Source organism: Corvus moneduloides, chromosome 1 (assembly GCF_009650955.1).
Source record: "Corvus moneduloides isolate bCorMon1 chromosome 1, bCorMon1.pri, whole genome shotgun sequence".
Classification (NCBI taxonomy): domain Eukaryota; kingdom Metazoa; phylum Chordata; class Aves; order Passeriformes; family Corvidae; genus Corvus; species Corvus moneduloides.
Genome location: NC_045476.1, coordinates 109,986,975 through 109,996,594, shown reverse-complemented (window position 1 = coordinate 109,996,594; position 9,620 = coordinate 109,986,975). Strand labels below are relative to the sequence as shown.

The window sequence follows — 9,620 nt, the reverse complement described above, 5'->3', positions numbered from 1 at the left end:
CAGAGACAAAAATTTGTATATGAGAAAAGGATAGAGGTAAAAGGTCAACCATTAGGCTTTATTTATTATAACAGATAGGATTTCACCCATACATTGCAAGGAAATAAGACATACTTGGCGTCTATGTCTGTGTGTAAAACACTCTTCTCTTTCTCTCTCTCTCTATTCCTCCCTGGCTCCATTGGCAAGTTTCAAAGCAGGTCAAAGTGATTGCCTTTCAATTCCATGGCTAAGGAGATCCTGCTGTGATCCTCTCTGAGGAAAGAGGCACCAGCACAACCTTATTCATCCCTTCCAGGTATATCATTTCATAGAATCACAGAATGGTTTGGGTTGGAAGGGACCTTAAAGATCATCTTGTTCCAAGCCCCTGGCCGTGGGCCGGGACACCTTCCACCAGACCCAGTTGCTCAAAGCCCCTTCCAGCTTGGACTTGAACACTTCCAGGGATGGAGCATCCACATCTTCTCTGGGCAACCTGTTCCAGTGCCTCAGCACCCTCACAGTAAAAAATTTCTTTGCAATATCTAATGTAGACCTACTGTCTTTCAGTTTGAAGCCATTCCCCCTTGTCCTCTCACTACATGCTCTTGTCAATTGTCTCTCTTCATCTTTCTTGTAGGGTCCCTTCAAATCCTAGAAGGCTGCAGTTAGGTCACCCCAAAACCTATCTTCCAGGATGAAAAATCACAATTCTCTCAGCCTTTCCTCCTAGGAGAGGTGCTCCATCTCTCTAATTATTGTGGGTTTGGGGAATGTCTCCTCAGGAGAGAGATGTAAATAACAGCTCATTCAGAGGGCAAGCTTTTTTACCTTTTTAAATGTCAGAAAAGTCGCTTGGCAATCCCAAACCAGGAGAAAACCAGATTTTTTTTTTTGTCATTCTAGAATTTTTTGACATTGCTCATTACTGTGTTACTCAGCCTGTTGGACTATTTAAGAAAAAAGAAACCATGTGAGGATGGGATACACAGGGAAGCAGTTACACTTCAAGCAACATGTGGGACCCCTGGTCAGAGCACGGAGGCTCATAGTTTCTTCCCACTGTGCCCATAGTTCTCTAAAGTGTCCATACACACGGAAAAGGAGAGCTTCAATTCCTTGTATCAAGCAAATAATCCCAAATACACATATGATTTTTGTTGGAAGTGGTTGTTCTGTAAGAGAATATAATAATTGGTTTTTTTTACAGACTAAAAGTCATTTTGAGGTAAGAATTTCTCATCAGAATTGAACTCCCAAATCACTGAGGACCACATATCCAGCTGGGACCTGTTATTTTTTGCATTTAAATTCTTCAGTTCTTTCTTTTTTTTTTTTTTTCCCAGGGCCCAGGTAGGTAAATTGGACTTGCCAATGGTGCCTAAACTGCAACATCGATTTACATATTCACTTTTTTTTAGGAACACACCTTCATTTGCCTGAAGTGTTTGTTTGACTAAGTGGAAGTAGCACATCAGACTTTTACTGCTCCTTTGCTGCCATTTTTGAACTGTGGCTGAGGATGGCTGAGGTGAACTCATGGCAACAGCCTCCTCCAATGGGAATGTTTTGGAGAGACAACATGGAGAATAACCAAATACCAGTTTAAACTTTGCCAGCCATTAACTGGTGACCAGAGGGGCTGAAAGACCCTAAAGGCTTTTGGAACCACATTGTAAGTAAAATAATGACTGTGTAATGAAAATAAAGAAAATATTCCAATACTTGTACATTTCTGGCAGAATTTCATTCAGATGCAGAAGAAAAGCAATTCCACCTACCCTGAACTTCCTAAAGAAACCTCTGCTTCTTAGGTTCCTGTGAACTTTCATTGCAAGGAGTCACAGCAAACTCAGCATAAAAAGATTTAAATGTTCCCCCTGCCATGGCTGAGACACCACAACCAAGGGGAAAAATACACCTCTTGGCCATTTCTCCTACTCTACTAAGGCCTTGCTTCTCTTTAGACCTCTGAGTGTGTCTTCAGAGTGAATACTTGTTAATGGATATGGAGCATTAGCCTAACTTTTAATAAGGTATCAGACCATCACAGTGCTAGAAAATCTGCCTTGGAGATCCATGTCTCGGACAACATGGATTCTTCCAAGTGAATCCTCTGGAGAGGAAAGGCAAAGTGATTTTGTTTTGTTCTTTATGAAGAAAGCCCTTAGAAGATTGAGTCTATTGTTTTAGGACTAGTGCTGTCTTGTGAACACCTCTTACCATTTTCCCCCTGAATTCATATAAGCTAAGCCTAAGCTCATTTTGTTCTAAGGCTAGAATTTTATTTTATAGTTTCTATTGAGAACATTACAGTGGATGTGATGTATCTGACTGAATGAATAATTTTCAGATTTACAGAAGTCTGTTTTGAAAGACCAGGAAAGTAGCATGTCCAAACTGGTGTAGTTATTTAATTGTAAGTTAACTTGTTGCAATCACCAGAAGAAACTTGGGTTGCCAGGGTCTCATCAATATCAGTTCAGCAGGCACTTAAGAGTAGGAAAGAACGAGGATTGTGAGCCTGAATCATTATTGTGACAATAAGGTCATAACTTTCATCAATTGAATTGAATTGAATTATCAATTTCCTCATTGATATTCAGGACATTTTAGTAGCTGGGCCATTTCTTCCATACTCTCGCCTCAATATAAAAGTGATAAAACAACAGGTTGAACTTCAAGCACTGCAAATAAAAGTCTAAGGGTAAAATTTGCAGGCAGGGAACAAAAGGATGTGGCAGATGAGGGTCTAATAAGAAAAGTCTCTGATGCTTTGATGTGATCCATCCATATGCTCAAACACCTCTGTGGTTTTGTGAGGGGTTGGTTGATTGGCTTTTTTTTTGTTAAAAGGTTCAGGAAATAATATTCTTTCATGCAGTTTGATTCATGAACAGCTCCTTATTTGGCGTCTGATTTTCAAATTATGGTGGGCAGATTTCCTAAACTCACAGGTTGCACAGTATTTCCTAGTAGGAGGGGAGTAACTCACACAGAGGAGTTTTTAAGTGGGAATGCTCACATCAGTAAGTGAGATTACTCCTTGAAATAACCTTTTTCAAAAAATATTGCTGACTCCAAACTTGTCCTTTGGAATATTTCCCAAAAAGTTAACAATGTATGTCCAGAAATGTAAATGAAACACTGTATTTGGAAGGGTGTTATCAGAAAAGATTTACAATAGTCCCTCTCTGCTGCTTGTGGTGGTCTAATGTTTCACCTTGATGGTGTTGTTTTTGGGAAGGCAGTAAAACCAAGGCTCTTCATAAGGTGGAGGTTTCCCTTGTAGATTAACCCGGTGCTTACTAGTGGGCACAGGATTCAGTTCTAGTACTTCTCAGATTACTTAAAACAAAATTTACAGCAAATGACCCAGAAATTTCTTTCTCTGTGTTGTGACTACCCTGAACAGAGGATTATTTTGGACCCAGCACTGTTCAGACTCTGAAGTGTTCCCTGCACAACAATCCCAAAATATCAGCCCTCCAGATACATTTCAGGATAGACAGTCACATGAGTGGCATAATCTGTTTTGATAATAGAAATTAGAACCTAACCTTTACCACAAGAAAACAGCCACGAGCTCTGTGAACTACAGGAAGTTTCTTAATGTAGGTTAGGGCTACTATTTTGGGCAGAAATCCCAAAATATTGAAGTTATGTCTGTAAAAAAGAGAAAAGATGGAAAGGTAAGGAATCATATATCCGAAGCATTGACATTTGTGCAATTGGATGTGCTATACTGAAGGGGTTGAAGAGAAGCATTGAATTTAGCTGCTTGCTTTTACTATTTTGCTTGAAAACAGTAAAGTAAAAAGATAATGGGAAACTCTGCCAACCGTGCATTTACAAAATGTTTACAGTCGGTATTGTGTCTCCCATTCCTTGATTCTGCAAAATCCTTTTCCCAAATTTGTTTATACCTTAATACCTTAAAATAAGAAGTACTAGTCGATTCAAGTATCTGACAAATAGCTCGGGATTCCTATTGTTATTAAAAGTTACCCAGCTGGAATAACAATGACCCACAATGACCCAAATCAACACCATCACAGCCCAAAGAGATAAAATTGTAACTGAATACTCTCACATACACAATGAAGCTGTCCTGAAATGCTCCCAGCTTACAGCAAGTTGGGTAAAAGTTACTTCAGTCTCAGTAGTCAGTGTTAAATTTTCTGCTTCCAAGGTTGTTTTTTCACTCCTTACTTCTTCCCCTTGGAGGTTTGTCTAATGCATTTCTCTCTTTGGATATACCATATAAATTTACAAAATTCCTTAATAAGGAATTACTTTCATGCTACCAAGTGATTGGACTTGACATTAGGGCAACCAGTCCTCAAACACATATTGATTTATGCATCCCATAGGCTGTAATCAACCTGTTGCACATGGTAGCACTGGAATGCTACTTCTTTTTAGAAGTAATAACTTCCCTCATGGAAAGCCATTAGGTCTATGGAAGCTCAGAGGTAGAAGCGGGGAGGACAAAGCTTACTGGAAAGGTACCTACAGAAAAGGTCTCTACTTTTTCCTTCCCTTGAAAATGCTTTTGAAAGCCCATAAAATTGTGTGGCGTATGCCAAATGACCTGTGAAATAACCATCCACAGCTGCGGCCGTAAGAAAAATTACGTACCACTGCTGGCACTCATATTGATCTGATAAAACCTTTTTACTGTGAAATCGTGAAGCCTTTGAAAAGATGAACCCACGCATCAGGAAAGAGCATGACACAAATTTCAGAGGAACAAAGGACCACTGCCACCAACAGCAGCAGCTATTGAAAATAAGGAATATAGAATAGATTTCTGGGAATGCATCTGAAATTGCAGGTGGTCTGCTTTGGAGATTAGTCTGGCATAGAGACAGAAAGTCACATGCACAATTCAAAAACTCTCTTGCTGGAAGAAACTCTATATAGCAAATCTGATCCAACTTATTCTGTAGAGGAGACCAAATTATCATTTAAATTGTGAGTCAGTAGATTCTAATGTATGTTTAGGACTCATTTATACCTCTTTTTATAGCAGAAGCTCAAGATGTAAATTAAAGGTTTACAGCAAGAAAGTCTGAATTGTGGAGGCTGTTTACTTACTGAACTGTATTGTACCTCTTTTTGTTTGTTCATTGTGTCAGAACTGTGAGTGGGAGATAGTATCCCTTGAGAGGAGAGATGATATTTTTGATGTTTTTTCTCCTTTTTTTCTTTCTCTGTGTTTTTCCCTTGTCTTTTTGATCTCCTTTGTGCAGCTTTCCCAATCAGCAGTAACATGTACCAGACTCTTTGATGAAACCAATGCCATCATCTGACACCAATCAGCTACATCAATGATAAAGGTGAATGTTTGACATTTTGTTGTCTGAGGTTCATGTTACCAGCTTGAGGGCATGAGCAGAAAAATGGAGGAATTTTAGTTGATCTGGTGGCCTCACCTTATTTTTTGTTTGCCTCAGGAAAGTTAACTTCATGGACATCTTTCTTTTTAAACTCTTCTAAAGCATGGACTGTTAGATTCTGCATTGCATTAAACGTGCCTAGCACGTCACACACAAGCACAGCACATGGTTCTACTTATTAACCTTATTAATAGAGGAGAGTGAAATACAAACCTTGTGTACAACACCCACGCAGATGGCCACCCTCAGACAAATCCCCTGCCAGGCTGTTACCAAGCGCCCCTCAACTGTTTGTCCTAGCACTGCATGACTGGGACTTGCTGCCAGTGATTGGAAAACGCCTTTTTGATTTCCAGTCTTAAAACTAGAAATGAGTAGCTAATGTTTTCCTATATGTTTTATTTATCTGGGAGCTGCCTTTCTTCAGATATCTTTTGTTTTTGCCAGTGCATTTACCAGCTGGCAGAATCTCTACTTGCACACAGCTCAAAAGATGGTAATAAATGGTTTATAAGCTCCCCAAACTTGAATAAAGCTCATAATGGTGGGCTTCTTGTGTGGTGAGGCAGAAGAGGATGCCAGAGATGCACAAACACCAACCTTTCTTCCTGTTGCCTGTCTTGACTTACAGAATCCCAGCCATGAGCTGGGATTCAAACCAGCATTCAGAGGTCAATAGGCGAGAAAGATTAGCAGGTCAAGTTTTTCCTTGCAGATCATGGGGTGATAATATCTCAGGGGTTTGTCTAGGAAACAGAGCATCTTTCCTTTATTTGGATTTCAGGAAAGGGATAGCTGTAGAGCAGAGAGCACTCTCCTTTCTTATCTCTGTAAGAGTGTAGTAAGTGATAAAGAGAGTAGCCCCATGCATCTGCCTGTCTCACAGAGAGGAAACGGCAGGTCTCCTCTCTCACCTACTGTCTCCCAAAAAGCATGGCTTTAGGGACTTGTTCCCCTGTCATCCTTGCTCTAGAGAGCAGATCTTGGAGGCCAGCCCCAGGAGCACATTGCTCTGTGCGATGTTCTTGCTGCTTAAGAACAACTTCTCTGGGAACAAAATAAAGCAGCATAGCAGGTGTCCTTTTGTTGCAGTATCCATGGTAAACCCTGAAGTATTTTGAAGCAAACATGCAGAAGGCCTTAGTGATTGCTACAGCACAGTCTCACAGAGGTTGTAATGCATTCTCCATGCTTTGAGTCTGATGACAGTAGAGTTTTGGATAGACACCAATAATTTCCAGTCCTTGCAGGCCATCTACCAAAGCAAGCTTACATATTAACTCAGCTGGATTCAGTTGTCTCTGAAGTAGAAATCCTGTGTAGCCCTCATTAGTTGATGGAGTAGAGTGGTTGTAAGCAAAATCAGGGCAAAATTTTTTGAATCTATTTTTCTTTTGACTGAGCCTTACATTCATTTAAAGGTAAGTTATCTTGTTGGAAAGACATTGTTGGGTGCTCTCTCCTGGTACTTGTTTCTTGTTCTTTTTTCTCTCACCTCTTAAATTGGTATAATTTCTAAGTGGCTAGTCCTGGAAAGTGCTCAAATACAGGAATAGTCTGTCCTAAACACATTATTTACATGTGAGTAAATAATGACCAGGTAGCTCTCATATCCAAAGAAGAATCTAAACTAGGTTGGTTTGCACCTTAAATAGTCCACAGCTTATGATTTCAGGTATCAACATGAAGCTGTTTCACTTCAGCTGCTGACCTTCTCTGTGTTGGCCATGATGGAACTCTTTGGAAATCATCAAGTTCACCTCAAGACTGAGCCACTCTCCATTGCAGAGAAATCTCCATTAGCGGCTTTGGGAGTATCTGTATGCATGTGATACAGAGTGTGGCATCCCTATTGCTATCAGTGGGATCTTAACCAGGGCTGGGCAGGGCAGGATCGAGTCCTTGGTTGTGGCGGTGGCTTAGAAAATCACAAGCTCTCCGAACAACTCATTTCAGACCTGGAGTCCGGCCTTCCGTCTGGGAGCTTTGAGCCATGCTTGGATCTCTATTGTATCACCTTGCCCAGTGCTGTGTGGATATAAAAAGCACTGAAGATTCTATACCTAGTCAGGATGGGTTTTGAAACATTTGCTTGATATAAAGGGAAGTAACTGCTGCCGTCCTCATTTCTCAATGGTCTTGAGTTAAACTGCTAATGGTTTGTGTTCTCCCTCCCAAATCAACTCTCTGTCACTTCATAAAGTCTGTAACAAAAGAGTAAGTGAAGAACACTTAACACAAATCACTCTATTTCTCATCAGATATGTGCTCTGCTTGGGCCCATTTCATTCTGAGAGTTTGTTGTTTTATAATATGGCTTAATAAGATACGGCCTGAGAGCTGGCATGTGTCTTCTTCCCCACGCCCTCACTGTGTTGAGGGCAGGGCTGCTTTCCTTTTGTAAGGACTCAGCAGGACCAAGAAGTGTAGACACTCCCTTGGGAGAAGAGTCCTGGTCCAGGTACTGCTTGCACCTTCACTTACTGGCAGCTGAAAGTAAAATCTCAGCCTCCTTCTAATAGAAAAGTGCTTTGAGAAGCATTCAGAGTTGTATTGAAAATCCAACTGCTCATTGCCATCAAGCAGCACGTCCAATTTTATTGAAAATTTGCTGGATTATTGCCAGAAAGACTGGCCAAATTGTCAAATTCCTGGTTCGTGGGAAATTCTGACATTTGGTTTTGTTCTGATTTGGAACGAACCCAGTTATTTCGAAATTACCCACAAAAGAGAAGTTTATAGGGAAAAAATAGGAATAGGAAACAATGACGCAGGGTATTTCCAAAATAAAATACGCTCCCCAGGATGTGCTTCTTTCCAGCTTTGCTGCTGGATCTTACAGAGCAGCACAATGAGACAAGGCTGGGGATGGTAGCCTATACTTTGGGACTGCTGACTTCAGCCAGGTCTCCCAGCACTACCAGACTCCACGTTTGGTAGCAGCAAGCCTATGATCCCTGTGCCCCAAGCAGACCACCAGGCTCACTGGCAGGAAGCCAGGCAGTTTTCCAGTGGAAAACTACATGTGGTTGGATGTTGGTTAATTGAAATATTTTATGTTTAAACATGAAATTTTCTGGCTCTGATGAATCAGTGTTTTCCAGTGCAATGATGTGCTGTCAGAAATCTCATGATCAGTTCTAATTGCCATTTTGAAGGCCAAAATCTTTGTTGACCAGAGTCCCATAACTTTCTGGCAATCACTAAATACCTTGACACAAACACAAATACAAACAAAAACGCATATTCTGTTTTGTGTTCAACAACTGTGAAATTTGCAAGACTGTTTCTGGGCAAGAGTATTATGAAGCAAATTCCTGCCTTCAGGGCAGCAGTGCTGGGGACACACATGTCCCTGTTTCAACTTTATCACTGCTGCATCAACTTAAAACCACTCGAGAAGCATCGTGTTCCTACCTCTAAGGAGAAGACAATGGCCTCATTGCCCAATGAGTCATGTTGTCCAAGTCTAATTAGAAACAGGAACTCACTCACTAGAGCACTATTTATTCTTATTCTTACAGCACAAGATTTCAAAAGTCTTTTTCATTGTTTTTATTATTATAATAGAGAAGGCTCTTTATTGATTTTTCTACTACATGAGTGTTTGTATACACAGACTTCCCGCTTCTAATGAAACAGAGCCTCCTAAAACAATAATAAAAAATAATAATAACCTCACTCAAGAGTGAAATAATTGTGGCCAGAACCATACTTCAGTGAAAATTTTTTCGCCTTCTGAATGTGCTGCCAGAGACTTTCTGTGGTCTGACAGGCCCCATAGTCTCCATGGCAGGGAGAGGACTTCTCTCCCCAGGGAGCTGAGTGTCAGGGCCCTTGCTGGGACTACTCCTGGATTCTCCCCTCTGAGAGCCAAATTTCTCCCTTTCTCTAAGATCACCTCCAGTTTTGGGTCACTGTGGGTAGGTGTGGTGAAGGCAGCCTGGTGTCAGTCATGGCTGGATCCCCATGCTTGGACTCCTGTGGCTCTGAGGAGCTGCAGAAGGAACAGCAAATGGGAAGGAGTACAGAGAGAATCATAGGGGTACAAAACCAGATTTTGTTTCCAGAAACATACATTTTTTCCTTCTGATTTGTATCAGGTGTCTAGAAATGTGAACTCCCAGAAATTTGGCAACAACTGATACCTTTTATTTCACCCAGATTTTGCTCTTCCAGTTTCCTCGCTTCCTTCCTTGATTTCCAGCTTAAAAACCGACTGCACCCTCAAATCTG

General features: G+C 40.9%; 1 long non-coding RNA gene across 1 annotated transcript in view; it reads left to right on the top strand.

Moving 5' to 3' along the window:
• Positions 1-565: 565 nt before the first annotated feature.
• The window catches only part of LOC116449905, a 29,817-nt gene continuing 20,762 nt past the window's right edge, over positions 566-9,620 (top strand). Inside the window, exons 1-2 of the long non-coding RNA XR_004242580.1 lie at positions 566-1,657; positions 5,238-5,324. This is a non-coding gene — a long non-coding RNA (uncharacterized LOC116449905). The remainder of the gene's footprint in view (positions 1,658-5,237; positions 5,325-9,620) is intronic.